Below are 21,697 nucleotides of genomic sequence, written 5' to 3'. Positions count from 1 at the left end.
TAATGTGAAACTGCTTTCTAGCAGGGCTGGCTGGCTGGCTAAGCCTGGAGAGTTATCTGCTAACATAAATACTGGTCTACCTTTCAGACTTTATCACCCACAAAATTTGAGATGCCCATCGTTGTAAAACTCCCTTAACTTCTCTGGAAGCCAAGCAGAAGACCAGAGTTTTTCCCATGTGGAGCAATTTCTGGTCTGATGCTTCTCCTGGAATCCATAGCCTTTCTGCACAGCAGTTAATGAACTGAGATCCAAGAGAAGCCTGAGTTTGTGTTCTAAATGATGGCTCTGATTAGCATGCAAGAACATTTAAATGAAAAATACTGATGAAAGCATACATATTTTCCACTGAAAGCTTCTTTATTTTATATTCATGCTTCAGAGAACATAACTCTCACTATGGAATACTTGCATAATGTGAATGCTGGAACGTGTGCAAAATGTGAATGCTGGAACATTTCTATCCCATCATGAGATGCTGGTCTGAGTCTGTCCACCCTCTGCACCTGGGAGTGATCTCATGGAACACTCACTGGATCTGTACACTGTGCATTTCATTTTCTGTAATTTACTTTAGTTCTGTAGCATTTGTTAATCCTGTAGGCTTCAAGAAAGCTTTGTTTTTCTGGGGTTTGGATCCAGCCAGGACTTATTGGTACACACAGGTTTTGTGGGGACTTGCACTGATCTTAGTGAGAGAAGCACAAGCTGCAGAAGGATTTGGAGACAGTGTGAAGACATTAGTCTGTAAGCATATGAAAATTCATAATCTACCAGCACTTGAATCTCTTAATGAAAAAAATCCTGCATGTTTAGAAGAGGGATGTTCACAAATGCTAATTTAGTCCTTTTTTTTGGTCTGAAACTGTCCCTGTGCTTGGTAGCAAGAGAGGCTCCAGCAGAGGCTATTTCAAAGCAGGAGATATTGGATAAGGAAGTTAACTCCTCAGGCCAAGGATGGCCTTTATAAATACCCTTCATGAAAACATTCATATTTTTACTCAAACATGTGGTATACAAACCTGAATTCATCTGCCTTAGGAGCTGATTAGACACCTTGTCAAATCCAGAACTATGCACCCAATTAAAGTGCTTGTTTCTAAGAGATGATATATTGCAACCTCTTGGGAAAATGCAAGGATCTGCCATGTATTGCATAATTAAAGAAACACAAAAATTATCAAATGAAAAGCCAGACTAAGAGCATGTAATAATTTTTGAATGCTGTAATGTTTTTTTTTTAAATTAAAACTGTTGAACAAGTGTTAGGACCTTTTATTTCTCAGAAATATTTTTTAATTCAAAGGAAGTCAGTTTTGGGGTCTAAATAACTGTCATCCTGGTAACTATGCATTTTGATTTCTGTTTTGATTGTAGTTTTAGCTGAGAAAATCTGGGAAGCTGAAACATTTTCCCTAGCACTGATACAGCTGAATCTGTCAGGAATGGCCTGGCACTTGTCACTTTTCCAATCTCCAGGCAATTTGGAGCATTTGTGATTTACATGTAACATGAGCAATTTTATGCCTCTGTTTTAAGGAGTTTCCAGGGACCCTGCATCCCTGCAATGACTACTAATGTCTTTCAGTCACTCAGGCCACCACTTTCTTGAGAAAGAAGATATCTGAACTCTTGGTCCTTGTTCCCAACAGTGTAGGTGACTGCAGTTTTTTTTCTTTGCAGTGGTACTTCTGAGTGGGACAGTCCAAGGACATCTTTACCAAACCCAGGGGATAGCACAAGAAATAGAAAAACGAGGTAAAAATGTTTTTTGCAACAGATTATTTTAAAACTTAGTAATGATAATACTTACAGCTAATTTTTTACAGATAGGAAGTGCTTAACTCTTACAAAGTTTATTTAGTTAGTGATAAGTATTTATTTTCTTGAGTATAGTTTTTAATTTTGAGCCCAAATGAATACTGGCACACTTAAAACATGTGTGCTATTTCCCATCCCCCTGTGCTGCTGTTAGGAAGTTTCCTGGCTACATGTGCTTTTTCACATTTGTCTGCTAAATGAGATATTAGTGTATAAAATGTAGCATGCAGGAGCATTCTTTGTATTTGTAGCATTTTCTTCAGGCACTTGGGTCTGCAGAGCACCAGTTTTCATTCTTGATTTTTTTTCCTGAGTTTCAACACATACATGAAATTTCCAGGCAAATCAGTCCTATTTTATTGATACATTGGGGGACAGAGTTTTTCACCAGATATTTTTATGCAAAATAGAGGTTAACAAGATATTTTTTAACATGACAACCTTGCAAATGCTTTTCACATTTATTTAGCCATACACTGACAATTCTAAACAACAAAAACACACAACAATATGAAATCTAACATCTCTAAAACTTCACATTTCAAGGCTGAGAAATTTCAATGAGATTTTTTTCCATTTCTTTTATGTAATTTTATATTCTGTATTTACACTTCAATTGAAATATACTCAGAAAAGGAAAACTGAGCATCTATAACTAGATCTCACATACTTCCCAAAGAGGAATGTCAATGTGTATTTGGGCTATCTCAGTATATAATTTTATTGTGATATCAAAGTTTTGCCATATTTTAGAGAACAGTCAGATGGCATATTTTTAAACACCTGTGAAATCACCCCCAGTAGCAAATACATCAATTTCAAAATATTTCCATACAAATGAATGAAGCTGTAAGTACATATGAAAGGTATAATGAAATCCTTAAATACAGCAAATGCATTCTGCATTTTAGAAGAATAAGGGTCTACTAGGAGAAGTCCACAAGTATATTTCACCTTCTAAAAGAGGTAAAGAAATATTTGAAGATATATGAAATATTTAATTAACAAGACACATCAACATAATAATAGAAATGCAAAGACAATTTGTGATATAAATCAACAGTGCTTATAGTGTTTTAGTGCTGCCAGTGTGTTTCAGCTTAATTTCTCTATGAAAACACTAGAAATTTGCAATTTTAGAGGAATTTTTCTCAGTAATTCAGATAATGATTATTTTAAAATAGAGTTGATCTGGTTTTTTTTCACTAAGGTCCTAGGTTAAGGGAAAAGTAAAAGGTATTTTCCAAATGCATAAATGCGTTTGGAAATTCCAAATGCATTATTCATATTATTACTTTAAAATATATTTCAAATTTAAAGAAAAATTTAAAACCATGAAGCATTCCTCACTCAATCTTTGACTAACTGTAAGAGAACCAAGTTGTAGGAACTTAACTACAAGAGAAAAACTTTCTTCATATCTTACTTTCTGAAAAGTAATCAATGAAACTATGAAAATTTTCAATATTTTTGGGAAACTTATGTGCATTTCTTCCAGAAAAATGTGCAATGCAGCAGTGATGCCTAACATGACACAAGTGTTAGGTGACATTCTAACATTGGGAAAGTCAATGGGATAATTGTCCAAATTTCCTTCATATGTTCAAGCTTCAGTTCTAATCCTATTTAAATCAGGCTTGCTTCTCTAAAAGTCCTTTCATGTTGATGTTTTCCATGGCTAGTGAGTCTGTTTTGAGTTTTCATAAAGCATTATAAGGGCTACTTATGACAGTGTGGGAAAGATATGCTTGTTTTGATACGATTACAAAATAAACGTTGCAATAAATAAAAAATATGACTGGTGCCAGCTTCAAAATTGTCTTCTTTCATTGTTCTTGTAGAAGAAGATAAAGTAGATCAAGCTGAAATGAAGTTATTCTATATTAAATATACTAATGTGGGAATGCATTAGTATTGCATGGAGATTTAGGTGATTTTCCAAAGGTCACTTGAGAATCTGTAAGAGAGATAGGAAATTAACTTAATTCCTGAGCTGTTGAGTACTAAATTGGTCTTTGGACCACTTGTCTTGACTTCAGGTTTCTCATGCAAAGATTATACACCCAGATTGAAATTAACTCAGTTTTATCATAATGTCAATGTGTCCCGATAGAATCTTCTACTAGTCTCCACCATGAATTAAGTAACCAACATTAATAAACTGAAATGAATGGAAATTCTTCATATGTTTCTATGTCAGTGAGTTTTGGGAATGCAAAATAATTTCAGTGGAGTTATACAAGAAAAGACCATGGACCATTAACTTTTGGAATTTCCTGACCTGTGTGGTTGATTGAGCAACCTCAATGCTACATTTGACTGTAGACTTTGCATTTGACTATGTATATATTTTATGCACTTTCACATGTTTTAATATAACCTGTGTGGGGTATTTTCATTTCTGAAATAGCTGCAAGGCATGACCTGTTTTTCAGCAGGGGAAAGTTCATAGAGAATGTGTAGAGTGCATATCTAGTTTGCCAAAGCATATTTGACTGAAATTTTCAGCACAGTGTCTTGAAGGATTTTCTTCTGGCATTCACTTTGCATGTAATACATGTCTGGTTTCTCATTATATAAAAGAAAAAAAGTCTTTGTCGACTGAGTTTTAAACTTTAGCTCTGGTACTGTTGCATGCTTGTGTTGGGCCTCCTAGGAAAGTGCAAAGTTAGGCTGACCTCCTAGCCTTGTCTGCTGTTCTAGTGGCCTCAGGTTAAATTGAAGATAAAGAGCCATCATATTTGTGAGTGTACAGGCACATTTAGCTGTGGGCCTCACAGCCTTTGAAATAATGTATTGGAGGTATAAACACGTCCAAAAGTCACAAAAGACACTAAAATAGCCCAAACTCACAGTCTAGAGGTTGTAAGACCAGTGCCTGAGCAGAAAATACAGCTCAGCTTTCAACTCTCTTCTGGCAGTTCCACCCTCCTAACCAGCACTGATTGTTTTTGTGACAACCAGGAGTCAATGTCAGCTTTGGAGCTCTGGCCTTCAACTCTTCTTTAACTGTACTTTTCTTATGTTTATTCATTTGAGGAAATGCTTTGACATGTGCTGTTTTTCAATGACCACATGGGAAAAAGTAATTGATTAAATTTTTTTTTTAATCCAGTGGATTTATCATCTTGGCTCTGCTGACAACTGTTTTTGCATTTTGTTTACCTTAGGCTTTTAAGTCTATGTACAGACACTGCATAGAAAAGCATCTTATTTAATATAAAGCTTGAGCTGCTGGTTTACAAAGTCCAACCTCCATAACAGTTATAACAGATGAATGTGAGCCCATTCACTCTCTTCTCCTGCATGTGTAAAGTGCATCATACTCAGCAAAATATGACATATTGGTGAGCAATTTAGACAACAATCATGAGATCTGATTGCATCTAATTTGCATAATCTAAACAAAAAAACAAAGAAAGCAAACCCTACAGCATGTCAGTCAGGGAATGAAAAAATCTTCCTGGTTGGCATGGAATGAAAGAGCCATAGATTAATCAAGCCATTGGACATACATGGTTTTGCCAGCTTCATCCAACAAATAAATCAGCAGTGTCTTGTTGGATCAGCATCCAGTCAAGATGGAAAAGAAAGGAAAAAGAGCTTTTGAGGAATGTTAAGGATGTGGACTGTAAGAAATTCCTTAGCAGCTTTAAACAACTTTGCCTAAGGCTCAGTAGCACTTTGGCCATAGCATCTAAAAGAACTCTGGGCTAATTACTGAATATCTACTTTATTTCTTTATGATTCTATTTCACAGCCTGTTGTTGCCCATGTTGTGGTCTGTGCTGCTACACCTGTGCAATTATATTAACTGGGAATCTTGAAGACAACTGCACGAGCTGCAGTGTGGAGCATGAAGGAGGGGCTTATGTCACTCAGGACTGGGAAAAGCACCTGCTCATAATGTTGTATGAGGAATGGCATACAACTGGCCTGCTCCAGGAGGTGCCCCTGTTGCACTGAATTAGCAGTTGAGAGATAGAAGGGTTTTTATTTCTTTTCTTTCCCCAGACACAGCGTGATTCAGTGTTGCTAAAGAATAACAAAATAGCTCTGACTGCTCAATACTAATAAATATATTTTACTTAAGAAAGGTGGTTTGAGAGTTATTAAATCTCACCAAAAAGAATGATGATTTTTTGACTCAGTTCTAGTCCAAAATGAAGAATTTTCTGGCATCCTCAGGTGAATGTCTCTGAGCAACTTGGCTAACATGAGCTCCAGTAGGCTGGGGAAGTGGAAAGAAAAACCTTTAGGGAGGAATTTAGAACTGCTATTTTGCCACTACCTGTCTCTGATTTCTATAGATGCTGGAATAATTAGGTGGTTAGGAGAGGTGTTTCATTGTAAGGTACTCCAGAAAACTGCTTTTAATAAGGAAAAAGTTCTAGCAGTTTCTTTTTGCAAAGCAAAATTCTTCAAGGAAGAATCCTATTCTACCCTGGGAAAATTACTTGGGGAAGGATGCAGCAAAAATGTGTTTTGCTCACAGCAAAATTTGTAAACCTGGAGTGGATGAGAATAACATATTTCTGTGCCTTTTGAAACTGGCAAAAAGCCAAGTTTTTCTGCCTGACTTTATTTTAACATTTATGCAGTTGTATAGAGCACAGTTACGTTTATCTTGAGAGAGGTACATGAAGTATCGTGAAAGTGGGTAAGACTACAGAATGCAGTACATCATGGATCGAATTTTGCCTGTACTAATTTATTTCATTTAGGTAAGCTGAGTGCCACTTCAGTGCCAGAGTGTGGAGATTAAAGCAGAAGGCTTTAGAATGGCTGAAACGTGATGTCATGAGAGACGTTTTGACTTCGTTAATTACTTTGAAAGTGCTAAAAAAAAATAGTGGTATAAAGATTTCAAACCAAGGCAAAATATGTAGTTACATATAACCTTGCCTGAAGTTTCTTTTCAGGGGAGAAATTCCTCAAATAAAATTAATTAGGAAACTGCTATATCTGAAAAATCAAAGTTAGAATCCTCATAGAAAAATTAAGGAATTAATGCAATTAATTCCTCCTTGTCAGCATTAAAGAAGCAGTGAAAATGAAGATTGGTAGTATTCCATGAAAAATGGAGATGGAATGCATGAATATTTAGTTTTTTCTCCTCGTTGATCTGAAAAAACGCAATGTAAATAATTCTCAAGTATTTATTTTAAAGTGACTAAGCTTAAAGGAGGGTCAGTGTATCGAGTACACATTAATGCATGTTGCAGCTCCTCTGAGTTTGCTGTGTTTCACTGAAAGGTAAGTGGAGTTGAGTGGAATCTCAACTCAATCAGTTTTAACCTTCGTGCTGCCAAGCTATTTCGAAGAGCTGTGCAGTTGTGCTGTGCCACCTGTTTGAGCTACTAGATGATCAAATTATTGGATACTTAATATCAAAGAGATGGGACATGTAAAGCCTGATAAAATTACTCTAAAATTTTGACACTAAGCTACGTCTGTAAGCTTGGTAAATCCTGTAACATGCCTGTTGCTGTGCTGTGTGAATTTGATCTCTAATTATCTCCTCCATCCCCCATACACACACCCATACCAAGGGAGTGCATACACCATGCCATGGGGGAGCCTGACACCCAGTGAGGACTCACAGGAGCTGTGAATTGCCTAAGGTGGCCCTTGGAAGATGCTGAAGGCACACACACACGGGCAGAGCATCCCTGGGTCAGCTGGTTTCAATGTGGGCAGCGCTGGTGGGGCTGGAAGGCAGCAGGAGCTGTGTCAGCAGGGATGGAGCCCAGGATCTTGGCACAGGGGACGGGTGGCAGTGCCAAGCTGCCCTGGGCATTGGCCACGAGGTGTCCATTGAGGCAGATCCACAGGTGCTGTTCCACACAGGGAGCTGGCCAACAAATGGGCTGGGTGTGTGTTTGCTGCATAAATTCCATGGAATGTTTCTCAAGGGAGAGGGATGTATTGCAGGAGCCAGCTGGGCTAACTCCTGCACTGCTCTCTGATTTTTTGTTGCTGAATCTGTTTCTCAAGTAGTTAACCACAGCATAACGCCTGCAAAACTTCTGTTGAAACTTCCAGCAACTCTGTATTTTGACAGTTGCAGCTTATAACAGATAAACATAACAATTTCAGAACAGATCATAATTTGGAGTAAGAACATTCTGACTGTTATTTTTATACTGCAGACACAGGGACATTCATAATGATGATAAAAGTTTAGGAACTTCAGCAGCTAAATTGAGTAATTGTATTTAATTAATTGATATTTTGAGGGGGGAAAAAAGCAAAAAAGCTTTGGATTTTATGTGCAAAAGCTTATTTTTGTTCCTCACTCAAACCAAGTTCAGAAATGATGAAGTATTTGCTGTTCCATCCCTCTTTTTTTTCCTGCGCACAGCTGGGATTAGACTGGGAAAATAATTTGTGCTCTGCGTCCATGTCAGAGATCATGCATGTAGAATTAGTTAATTTAGATATTTTTTCACAGCCAGGTAAAGATAGTGAAATGAAACATCCAAATAATATCTCACAGCTAACAGTAATAGTAATTTTTCTCAATGTGCTAATTACCTACCAAGAATCTTTCAGAATCTATGGAGATTTTTGTGATGTCCTGTCAGATTGCAATTTTATATATCCCCATTTCTCTGGTGAATTTAAGGATTGCTCAACAACAAAGTAGAGGCTCTTCTCTTGCTCATCCATGTCTAAGCACTGCCACCATCCTCCACCTGTAAAGAAACAGAGGTTTTTGAAGTTTTATCGGATTTAAAACAAGAACCAGATTGATGTTGCAGTTTTCTGCTGAATGCCCTAATAACACTGGTGTGGAATAAAAATTCATGACTACCTCTGTGTTTACTGTACAAAGTCAGGGTCTGATAGGTGTGATCAAAGACTGAGGATCTGGGTTAGACATGTTAGCTGAGCAAAACCCAGGACTTAGCTGCAAACTGTGTACTCAGAACTAAATGTTGCAAGGACTGATGTAGTTTTCAGTGCACTTGCAGATTGAAGGTGCTGAAGTACTGTGTTATCCACCTTGCTGACAGCCTAATAAATAGGTGCCTGATTCCTATTTTGAACTTTCAGACTTTATAGATTCAATAGTTACTTATTTTAGTGGATTTCTCACAGTAATACAATGTGTTGTACAAGTGAGATGTAGCACATACGGGTGTTTCTCTTCTTAATTTAAAACCTGTCACAGCTGCCCCCATTTCTGCCTAAAAGCTTAATTTATTATTTAGTTGCCAAAAATAATCATATAAATCAAGAGTTTCAGCTGCTTCATATCTCTGTTGATTTTTGAAACAACCAGCTTTGCCTAGACAATTTGTGCCTACAAGCACGCTTTTCAACATGAGGGTAAGCTGAAAACATTAAATCATAGAGTAAGAATTTTAATGGGATTTGCTGACATGAGGTTCTAAATAATAATTAATTTCTCTATGCTGATTGAGGGGTCATCCATGTGCATGAACTCAGTTTTAAACTGTTAGCACATTAAAGTGAAGAGCAAGCATCAGCAGTACAGTGTAGTCTGTGTTGCTTGGTCTCGAAATGAAAGAACGAAGGAGAAGTGTAGGTAGTGCCTCTGCTCAGTAGTTTGAATAAAATATCCCCTTTATTTCTTACACTCAGGTCTTGTGTCCCCTGCAAGAAATGCCAAAGGGAGTCCTTTTGTTTGGCATATGCCTTATTATGAGTGTCCAGAGGCTGTATCAGTGAAAAAGCATGAATTGGTAGCACTTTACAGACTGGTTCAGGGAGCAGAATTAAACAGGTCAGCCATGCTCAAACCAAAGGCTCTTTCACCCTCCAGCTGCTTTCAAACGCAAAACAGTTCTGCAGGTATTTCTTGAATCAAATGGCTGGAACCTTTTTGCAATGTGAAAAGGGTATAAATAGCAGCTACTGGTTTAGGAACATTATTTGCAACTTAGAGAACTGACATCCCTGGTTTTTGATCCCCTAATTAGACAGAATTTGGAAAAGTTGTGCTTAATTTGCAATTGACTTTAAAATCACAGAGTGTGTATTTCAGAATGGCATTAAACAGCTTTTTAATACCCTTCAGAGCTCAGTGTTCCTAAATTGGTCCCCAGTGGTAACTTTGGAAATGCAATAGATCATAGAAGTTCACAGGGCACAACCTAGTTGCTGCTTTATTCTGCTTTGTGAAATCCTCAGGTGGAGGCATGTGGGCAGCCCAGGTCTTTACTCACTTTGGGCTAGAGGAGGACAGGAGACTGATCACATGCAAGGCAGATCTTTTATGCAGGATTACTTGGAGAAAATGGTTGAAAATCATGTATTAACAAGAGATGTTTCATTGTAGAACACTGTTCCACAGTGAAAAGAGTGGTAGCAAATTGTCATAGTTGTTTACTCACAACTTCTAAAGGAACTCACATAAAGAATGAAACATGTCACCAATGTCTAAAATTAATTCCAGAGAGTTTTCATTAATTGTCTGTTTTTTTGTACTAGGAAATCAGGTGTAAACAAAACTAAAACTGCAAATGAGTACACACACCCATTCAGTGGGAAGGAGCTTTTGAATAATTAAATATCTCCCCAGAAATCCATTTGAGTTTTTTGAAGCAGTAATGGATCATGTGGATGGGGTAGGTCTGGTTGATATGGTGCACAAAGATTAAAAAATCCTAGCTTTTTCAGCAGTCCTTATCAAAACTTCTAAATGACATAAAGCTATCATGGGATGAATATTATCAAAAAAGTAAGTATAGATGACAATCTTTTAGAATGGCATGGGACTAGTGTTTGGATGTCACGGAAACTTGTTCCAGAATTTGTGCCACTTAGTGTATTACTAAATAAAGTGTGGGAAAGGCATGAAGTATGACTTGACAAGAACTCACAATGATACACAATTTTTCTGAGTCATAAAAAAAAAGGAGTTTAAAGATCTGCAGGATTATCTGATTATGCTGAATGGCTGGGCAGACAAAATTCATGTTGATAGATGCAAAGTAATGCGCGTGGGGAATATACCATCTAATTATATATGCAGTTTGGTGGGTTTTGAGTTAGACTCAAGAAGTCCCTAAACTGCTGACAGAAGCTGGGATATTTAGCAGGGAATATTATGGTGTGTTTGCCCTATATTTTATATGTTCTCCCTAAACATCTGCTACTAGCCACTGTCAGAGAGACAGGGAACTAAGCTAGATGAACCTTTAGTCTGACTTAGTGCAGCTGTTCTTATATTCTGGGGAGAGCAAGGGAAGAAAGGAAATATGAGTTTTAATTTTTTTAACAGTTGAGATTGCAGTTAAAATTGAATGGAATTTCATAAGACAAGGGGAAATCACTTTTTTAGCTCAAGGGATTTCTCTGCTGGATTTCTAAGGTCTGCAGCAAAGGTATCTCAGGAAAACAATCTTTCATAATTGAAGAGCAACCTAAACATCAGGGTTGCTTCTGTTGCATGATGTTGTTTATCTTGTCTTAGATATTACCTCTTATAACAATTAAGACTGATTTTTCTTTCCCTAATTAAAGTAAACCTGTATTGCCCAACCAGATGAAAAAAATCTATAAGAGATGAATGGGTAGAGCTGTTATAGAATTGGGAAGATGATAATGTATAGAAATGCACTCACTGGCTATTTCAGATATTGCCATGAGGACTGTGCACTACTGCCCAGAAACCTTACTGGGCTCTTTCTTGATTTCCTGTGGACTTGAAATAGCAAGCCTCTTGATCTTAAAGGGCTTTGAATTTCTATACTCTTGATTATGCTGCTCTCTGTGACATGGAGTAGGTTGATGGATAAAAGCTTGGAAATACATAGTCTGCCTTTGAGGTTCTTAGACAACCTATTAACTGAGCCCTATTCAGTTAGGTAGAATGATAAAACTTTATGGTCTTAACTGCCTGATAATTTGCTGTGAAATCCATCTTCCCAATGATGATTTGGTCTCTATTTAATCAAGAGGAATAGCCATCTTCAGATAAATCTAAACTGCAAAAGATATTAATGCAAGTGTTCATAATTCACAAAAAGGCCTTTTTCTTCTCAAAATCCTATAAAATATGTAACTGGAGTGGTTTTGTTCTTTATATTTGCAGTGATATCCAGAAGAGTGAGGCATTAATTCTGTCAGTTCGATAAAGCTTTCTTTTTTTTTACTAGAAGCTTTTTGTTTTGCAAGGAAACTCAATTAGCAGAGTATGCATAATTGTGGGCATGGCATGTATTTCTTCCTTGGTGGGTTTCACTGATGGCAGCATCAGATCAAAGGATTTAGCAAGAACTGTGCCATGGCAATGCAGATCTTATTTACCTGGAGAATGCCTTCTGCTGTCTTGACAGCTCTGTAAGACTGTCAACCAGGAATCATAACTTGTACTCTAATTTGGTTGAAACTTGAAAGCATAGAAGAGTGCAGCTATTACCTCTGGCCAAACATAAATGAGTCAACATATTGATAGCTTGAATGAATAAGCAACTTTTAAAGAAAAAGTGTTAACACAAGACTCAAATTACCATTCCCACTGCCACCTTTACAAACCTGAAACTCCGCTTCTCACAGGAGTGTTGTCTCTGCATCTTTGTGGGGCTGTGTGTGCTTGCAAGGGAACTCTGTCATCTACTTACCTTTTCCTTACAGTCTTATATTATATGTATTCTGAAATCATTTAGTAACCTATGCGGCACAAGCAGGAATTGCAAACAAAGATCAGCCTCTCTTAGATGAGCACCGGACTGGGAATGAGGCATTGGCTAGCTGTTTGTCCATAGGCTTAGCCTCAAATTTCTCTGTTTGACTGCCATTTTAAAAGTTCACTGTACTGTTTTCTGTGACATTTGTCTCCTACCCACTGAGAAAGAACCAACAACTTCGTTTGTGCAGTGTTAGTAACTTGGTCTGTATTTGAATCAGCTGTCACAGGAAAGTGGAGTTCAGCTGCATAAATGTTATGTGTGCAAAGTGGGGGAGGGATTCCTCATCTACTCTAAGAAAATAATAAAAATTTAAAGAAATCTTTGGAGGTATTGTGACTCTGCTGGTGGCACATGCTTGGCATATGAAATACCAGACACTTATGCTAGTGCATGTTCCTAATTACAATTTCCTTATCATAAACAATTACTGTTAAATGCAGTGCATGGTGAAGGGGGAGGAGGAAGAAACCCAGGTAGAATTGTTTGGAGCTGCATGAGTCTGTATTTGCCTCAGGCTTAGTTAGCTGTCAAGAAAACCCCTGGAGCACCCAGAATTCACAGGCTTTACAGCTGATCATAATCAATAAAGGCAAACACTGAAGCCAGGGAAAATGGGCAAACATTGTTGTCCTCTTGACCATTGCAGGCTAAAACTGTGTGCAGCTGAGTAATTGTGGAGAGGTGTGAGGGTCAGAGACACTCTGGCTTTAGGCATCTGTAAGTGGTGCATGAAGCTCTGATCAAACTGAGGAGATCACTGTGCGAGGTGATGTCTGCTCTTCTGTGGTCAATAAGGATGTTTTGTTATTTGTGTCCTTTGGGTTCCTGTGTTTCTTTACAAGGGGGCACAGGATGCTCCCTGGGAGAGTGAGAAAGCACAAAAGGTCAGGCTGCTGCTTGATGAATATCAGCTAACAGCATGGTTGGCAGTGTTGTCTGCAGCTTATGGTGAGAGACAGTAACACAGAAAGAGCAGTGGCTCATGTTCATCAGTGTAAAAACTGTCACCTGCTATACCACAGCAAGTCAGTCTCTTTTAAGATGGCTTTGGAGCAGATTTAAAATGAAGTTATTTGGTCACTTATCTGCCAAAGTGGCTGAGATTCTGCTGCACTTTTCTACCTACAGGACATTGCCCCACACTTTGGCTTAATGAATTTTGGGGACTGAGAAACCCTGTTGCCATCATTAAATGTGTCAGTACAAAGCCTATAGTGCATAGAGCATTAAATACTGTAAGAGAACAGCTTTCTTTAGAACATGATCCAGACCAAAGGTTTTAAGGTTTAAACTAACTCTAATAAATCAGGTGAGCATGCTGCTGCCTAAACAGTCTGCACAGTCAAAGGTTTCAGCATATGTCAGATGATTTGGTTGAGTGTAACATGCTGGGATTTAATGTAAACTTCATTAGATTTTCTGTTTTAAGAATGCACAGAGTCAGTCATGGCAGAGCAAGTGATACAAATTTGTCAAGTGTTTAAGACTTGCACATTAGAATCACTAAATAAATATTCCCTTTATGGTCTTGCTGTTTGGATACTTCCTGTCTTCACCTGCTTGCTATTGATAGAAGAGAACTACAAGGAGCCCCACTAATACTGCTGGTTTGGGGTGAAAAGTAGAGGATACAAGCTCAGGCAACTGATGCTCTGTAATGCCAAAAGACAGGTGGATCAATACCTGGTACTGTGGATCTGCAACAATTCCTGGAAGCATTATTTAAAATGGCTCTTTCTGTATGGTTGGAAAGGTGTTTGACCCCATAAGAAAGGAAAGATTTGTATGTTTTGACAGGTAATAATAATACTTCTGTTTTAAAAAATAACTTGTCTCCATGCCTACAAAATTCTACAGTTTTGTCTTTTCACACACAGGGATAATTTTCTGGTGCTATTTATTAGTCTGTTCTTGGTGGATTGACATTTGGGTACTTTTGGACAAGACCAGGATTCTGACCCCAGCAGCATAAATCCTGCAATCCCAAATGTCTGTGTACTTGACTGATTGAGCTATCTTTAAATGATGTGTTCCTGTTCATCACAGCAGGTCATGTTTGCTTAACACTTCTGCCCCTCCCCAGCCAGGCAGGGTGGGCTTGCAGCAATCTCGGTCTCTACCCTCCTGTTGCAATGCCCATCCTCAGGAGGGCTGGCAGGATTGAAACCTTGATGATGTGGGAAGTTGACTTTAAACTTGTTCCTTAGAAAAGATAAGGATGCAAAAATATGAATTTAGGTGGGGCTTCATTCTCATCAGCTTTTTTACAAGAATGAAAAGGGTGACGGTGGAAATTGCAAGGAAAAGCAAGATATGGAGAAGATCCTAGCCAGCTGTCATTTAACACACAGTGATTGTGATTTTGACTGATTTAATTGAATAGCAATTTACTGAGTCAGACTTCTTGGTTCCCTGAGAAAAGAACTTGTAAAAAATTAATGTTGCATCATTTGATACTGTGTAGATAGTGACTGTAGACATGTAGGTGGTTGTGAGCAGTCACTGTTCCTTGTGAGGGTAATAGGCAGCATTTTGACTATCTTAAGCCAAATCTTTGTTCCTGTCTGAAGACAATAACCTTTTTTTTTCTTTTTTTTTCTTTTTTTTTTTTTTTTTTTTCCTGGGAGCAGTTTCTGAAGGAGGAGTTAGGATCTGTCATAAACAGTTGGAATGGTGGTGATCTGCCTTCCAGTTCTTCAAGAGATGTCTACCATAGGGATTGAACAGAGACATAAATTGCTTCCTTAACCAGTAACAAGTGCCTTTAATGCTACAATAAAAACATTTTCCATGAAGTTCAAGCCTGTTGCATGAGCTGTGATACACCTTTAACTTGTCTTGTGGTAAATATGCATTTTAAATAAAGGAAGAAAAGGAAAAGAAAAAAAGTCTTGAGGAAAACTTGAATGAGCATTCGCCACTTTTCTCAATTTTTATAAGAATAAAAAGGCTGCTGCAAAAGGTTTTGTGGTAAATATACTGGCAAAGCAGATAAATAAAAGTACAAACTGAGTATGTTAGAAAAGCCCACAATGCTCACCTACTAGCCAGCTCTGCAGTCACCTACCCTTAGTATTTGGGAAAAGGCTCACAACCCAGTAAAATCCAAACCAAACATTTCTCTTACACTGTAACGCTGCAACCAGCTCTGACTGTATGTGTGGAAATCAGGGGCTTTATTTTTTAAGGGAGACCTTAGGGTATTCCTCATTTAATCTGTAAGTGTATAAAAGACTATTACTGGAGTATACTGTGAGCTTGTTCTCAACTTGCTTCTACTTTATATCAATGTTTTGGTGAGTCTTTTGCTCAGAGAATTTGATTTAGATGGCAACAAAATTTAAACTTTAGCTTAAATATTGATTTGTCTTAGTTCCTGCAGGACTTCTTTCTTCTACCTGATCCATCTTACCCAAATTTATTTTGCTTCAATATTTCTGCCTTACTCATATCCTGAGATGGGGTTAATGGTACAAAACCTGTGATAAATAATTTTCTAGCCCTTTGTAAACTTTTGGTAGTTATTATAGAACCAGACAGCATTAACCTGAGCCCAAAAGTAATCACTCAGAGTCAGGGAGTCTGAGAGTGCTGTCTTTTCATTGAAAATTGTTTAAAATAAGGCACTGCATAGTGTAACAGGCTGTGCCAACTGCTGATGTTGGAGACTATGGCAGGAACCATTTCCTGTCAAGGACACTGTTAGATTTGAAAAGTGACTTTGTAGATTTTATGTCTTTTTTTGGCATAGGCTTTATTTGTTGCCTGCTTGTACCCTGTTGAGATATAAGGATAAAATAAACAGTGACTATTTCACTGAATTCTATTTAGTTAAACGTTCCAATATTTCTGCAGAATTGACAAAAATTCTATGTTTAATCCAATAATTAGAAAACAAATCCATAACTTTTATCTATACCATAGCTGTCTTGAAAAGGGAGAACTATGTTAATGAAAATACAATTAATTTTCCTTGGATTTCTTTTAAATCTGTTTTAAAATTGTGTCCTAGTAAAAATGTGCTTTGAAAAGTGTTGACTAAAAATGAACTTAGAATTTAGCAATTTTTTTATTATCTTCTCTCTTAGATATAAATATGCTCAGGATTTATTCACATGGGAGACCAGAAGCACCACTAAAAGATAAAACTTCTTGAAATGCAAAAGCCCATTGCCTAATTCAAATTTCCCCCTAACTGAAAACTTTTCAAACTATATGTTTTATAATAGTTCAGGAGCAGTAAAACCTTATAAGGTTTTTTTCAATGAATAACTATTTCACAAGTTAGCCAAGTTCAAGGGCATTCTTATCTGCTGTACAGTTCCAGCCATAATTTCACATAATTTGTTACTTCATAAAGTTGGTGTCTCAAAACATATTTCTGACCACTGTCAGGCCCTTTTCAAGTTCAAACATGAAACCCCCTCAAGTGTAATGCATACTGCAGTGGTTTTCAGCTGATTTAGTGTGGAAGGAATGTAGCCTTTCTATCTATTGTGGAATTTACCTTATTACTGGGTGCTTTTTCCCTGCTGGGACCCACTCAGGCCTCTTTTCTCAGGCATGACTCCTACTGGGAGCAGAACTGAACATTTGCTTAAGTCAGGAGTGCTAAATTAGGCAAATGTGAGATGGAAGAATTGCTACAAAATACCAGGAGAGTCATAAATTAGCAACTGCAAAACATGACAGTTCCCTTATAAGTCTTGGAGATGTAGCCCTGGCAAGGAAGTTGCTCTTTCTAGAGACTGGTTTATGACTCGTAGAGTATTGAGGCAGCTGATGGAAGGAAACTTTACCTGCCCCAGTATGGTGAACAGCACAGATGGCTTGCTTTCCCATGTATGAACCCTGTTTTTTTGAAACTGGCAGAATCTGTGTTAGAAAAAATTCCCAGCTCAGCAGCAGCACTTCTGTGTACAGCTGTGGCTCGCATCTGTCAAAGCTTGTCTCCAAGCAGTGGAGGCAGCTCAAAAGTTCCATCAATAGCACAGGACATAAACACTTGGATACCAATACACTGTGCCTCATCGCTTTTTACCCATTTTTATGCTGAAGGCAGCATACAGGGCACTGAATATTACAAGAATCTGTCAACATGCTTAGAGCACTATTATTTATCATTTTATTACCATGGGTGTCAGTTGGACAAGTTCCTTTCTGGTTTATGTTGCTACCATGCCCTTCTTTTTATTTTTTTGAATTGAAATACATGAAGAGAGATCTGTGATGTCAGTGCTGGAAATTTCACTCCAATAATAAAAGTTCTCATGTTTCAAGCAGCTAGGTTGTTGTCTTTTTTAATTCCTTTGGATACTCAGCCCATGATTTTGAGAAATCAAAATGTCTGTACAAAGCTTTAATGGATCGTAACCTACAAGTTTGTTCTCTGTGTTGTAACTTCCTGAAGGTAAGTAATAAATTATTTTGTTAGGCAGTCAGAAATGGTGCAAGAAGCCTATTAATGTTATCACAGAAACGCCAGCCAAAATGTCTCCACCTGAAGTTGTATTTAGAAATGAAAATCAAAGAGTCAGTAAAATACATCAGACATCACTGAATGATAGATTTACAATGAATGTCTTGGATAGCTTTCTATGAGCTTTAAAGCCAATGGATATATTTTATCTGATTGTAACTTTTCCAGGAAAATAAAAGCCATGCATACAGTGTGTGCTTAATCAGACTTTACAGTATCAACTCTTTTTGGCATAGTTACTAACACAAATGAGTTCTTTTTCTCCTACCTGATGAATACCATAGTAATTTCTGTGACCAGAACACTAGACATTTTGATTATCTGCTATCAGTTAACAGTTATTTCCTGCTACTGAAAGATGCTTGCCAAATAAGTTTTTACAAAGTAGATACACAGAAGTCCTTGTTTTGGATTTTTCACTATACTACTGAAAACCTCCAGGAACAGAAAAGAAAGAGATTTTCTAAGTCCTTGCTGAGGGATCAGCACAGTTATAACAAAAGGATACACAGAACCATGGTGGAAGATTTGAATCTATTGACAATAGTGACACTTGTTTCTCAGTTCTTGTTCTTATCTGAAATTTATCCACTGGCGAATTTAAAATATTTTACTTGAATTTCAATTCAACAAGTCTCGATGTCTCAAAAAGCTGCCACACATGGTGTACAATACTTTGTGTTAGCCCTACTAGAGAAAAATAAAATAGTTTCATAGTCTTATATCTGACTGAACTCTTCACTTTTGAAACCAGATATATATCATGTGAAGAATTCAGCAAATTTAATGGAGAGTTCAAGAATGGGTTTATGTAAGACTATACATGTTTTCTGGCTGGATGCAGGCATTCAGTCCCACTTTCCAAATTACATTTAGAAAGTCTTTGTAGTTTCTAAGTGCCAGCACCTTTGACTTAAAAATAAGTCTTTGGTCTGGGGATCTAGGCACAGTGATGTGTCAGAAGGTATCTCAGTGCATGGCTATTCCCAGCCCACTGAACAGTTAACCACATACTCTGTTCATACTTCTATGAGTCACAAGGTTGTTATACCCCCACATTTCAAGGTGGCAAAGTGGCTGGGTAGTCTGCTGCTGGTCCAGGTAGGGTCCCCAGCATCTTCTGTGTGGTGGGGCTGCAATTAGTGTGTCCTTGGGAGCTCAGGCTCTTGCCCATGATTGAATTCCATTCCTTCTGGACACTGCTGGGGTTGTTTTTTGGAAACTACTCAATTCCTTTTGGCAGTAGGAAGTGAGGAGAAAATGGGGAAGGAGGGAGGATATAAAGAAGAAGAAACTGGCAGGGAGCCTGCTGCTCTCATGCTTGCTGCTGATCAACTAGAGAGAAAATATTCATTATCTGTCCCTCACTCCAGGGCAACCAGCACGAGTTCTCCACCACACGAAACAAAGCATCAGTCTGATGGTACAGTAGACTGACTTTTGTGTGTGACATTTTTCTGTGACCAGGTTTAGCTGGGCAAATTTCTTACACGTGGAAGGAGAGAGGGGACATTTGAAATGAGTATAGATTTTGTTTGACAATTACACAGCTGAGCACAGCTGAAATTCAGGAGTCCTCTTGGTTGCAGACAGTTAAACTCAAGATGTTCCAATTGATGTTACTTTCATAGGGTTTTCTACCTACTCTGTTGCCCCAAGTGCTCACTAGTTAGAGGCAAAATTCTCAAGACATCATGGGGTGGCTGAAGAATCACTCCTTCAATATAACAAACTAATTGTTTAGGTATAGCAACTAATTACTGCATTTCAAAAACTACTCTCAACTAAGTAGGTGATTTTTATATTTTTGTTTTTCAACCTTGTGGAATCAGGTTTTCAGGTTTTTCCTGCTAATTGTTCTTTGTATGAACACAGACAAATAAGGAAGTACAGTAAAATATCTTCTGTAACTTCATGAAGCCAGGAATGAGGCTCTAAGTAAAAAGATGATAACAACAAATTTAGCTATAGACTGTGGACCAGACGAAATGCAGTGGATATTTCAGGCTCACTGAAATAGAAAATCTTGAGAGTGTCTAAATATCCACAATATTCATTCTAACACCATAAGGTTCAGAACTGCAAGGGACACTGAAGTGCCTGAGTATGCACACATGCACACGTTCCTACCAGTTTGTCAGCAGAAGTGACAGTGGAGGGCTTTACTGGTCAATTCAGCTTGAATATTTTCACTGGGGAAGGAATATTCTTGGATAAAAAGGAATATTCTTTCAGCAGGGGTAATACTTTGAATGGGGGTGAATGATTTTTGTTTCTACATGTTTTTTTCTCACAGATGCTATACTAAAATAATTGATTTTTTTTGGTATGTTTGAAAACCGGGAAGTCAGGGATAGGTTCGCTTTTAGTTTCTAAGTCAGAGTGAGCAGATCTGAACTGCTAACCCCTTAGAATGACACAGACATGAAAGGGATGTGTGTATCCTTTCACTGTGCTGAGATATCAGGATAATTATCCAACATATGGTTCCCTCTCAGTGCTTTTCAGTGCATTTTGAATGAAGAGACTGTGAGGATAGCTGATTTTAATCTGAGAATCCACTTTAAAGGGGCTCAGGAGATTCAGTGCTAATAGAGGAGCTAAGTGGTACAGAAGTATTACTTACTCCTCAAATGGGAAGATGAAAATGAGAATCCTTAGATAATACAGGATGGAAACAGACACCTGCTGATCTTCCCCCAGGCTCAAAAAAAAGACTGAATGAAGTATGGAAGGAAGCTGATACCATATAGGACTGTCCTTTATCAACTCTTCATTCATTCCAGTAGACCTGTACTTCATATTGACTCTGGGAATATTGAAGATCTAGTACATCTATGACAAAGGAAAGTTTGAGCTCTCTGATGCAAAATTAGTTTATTGTACAGTGGAGTGCAACCGGCAATGATGATGCATGCATGCTCAGATGTAGCTTGTATGTGTCTGAGTATCTGTGGCTTTTTACATCTGTATGTTTTATCACACCATTCTAGACCCTTCTTTTGGAGTTTTAGGCTTCACCTGTCTTAATTTTGCACCCAAGAGATATGCCAGATTCTTACTCTTGGAAACTGGCATGATATAAACAGCAATACAACAATAACTTACCAGAAAGAACAATGCAATCAGAAGTTTGCTTTGCTTCTCTTAATTTCCTTTGTTGTTGTATTTATACAACAGGTTTACAACATTATACTGCCTTTTCAGGAAGCAGTACCATCTCCAAATTGACTTTTGTCAGATTGGTATCTATTGTGGAGCAGCAGTTGGTTTTATAGGACAGAAAACTACAGGTAGCTCTGAAAATCTAAAAATAGTATCGCAGTTAGAAGAAAAGTACATAATTTTTATTTCTGAATTTTAACATTTCTTTAAAATTTTCCATTGAGTTTCTCCATCCCCCTAAAACCAAAAACCACCTGCATGCTAATATTCTGCTGTCCCACATACTGAGTTTCTTGCCTTTATTGAAACTGTGTGCTCTGCTTTGGGAAATACACAATGCAAAGGAGGCCTGAACTTTTTTATTCAGCCAGGAATGCAGCTGTTCCAGCTCGCATGGAAAGGTAATAAAAGGTGAGCTAGATTTAAGTACCTAATAAGGAAACCTTTAGCTACATAATAATGTAAGAATAAGAGAAGATTTATGACAACAAAGGAAAGCAAATGAATAAACCTCTCTTAGCAGAAAACAAATAAAACTCTTTGTGATCAATTTTCAGGAGGAACAGTA

General features: G+C 37.7%; 1 long non-coding RNA gene across 1 annotated transcript in view; it reads left to right on the top strand.

Moving 5' to 3' along the window:
- LOC117005645 overlaps positions 1 to 21,697 on the top strand; it is an 82,260-nt gene that overhangs the window by 45,682 nt on the left and 14,881 nt on the right. The window contains exon 5 of the long non-coding RNA XR_004419861.1: positions 1,684 to 1,758. This is a non-coding gene — a long non-coding RNA (uncharacterized LOC117005645). The remainder of the gene's footprint in view (positions 1 to 1,683; positions 1,759 to 21,697) is intronic.

The sequence above is a fragment of the Catharus ustulatus genome, chromosome 1 (assembly GCF_009819885.2).
Source record: "Catharus ustulatus isolate bCatUst1 chromosome 1, bCatUst1.pri.v2, whole genome shotgun sequence".
Lineage (NCBI taxonomy): Eukaryota > Metazoa > Chordata > Aves > Passeriformes > Turdidae > Catharus > Catharus ustulatus.
The sequence above is the reverse complement of the archived record's forward strand: the minus strand, read 5'-3'. Positions and strand labels throughout refer to the sequence as shown.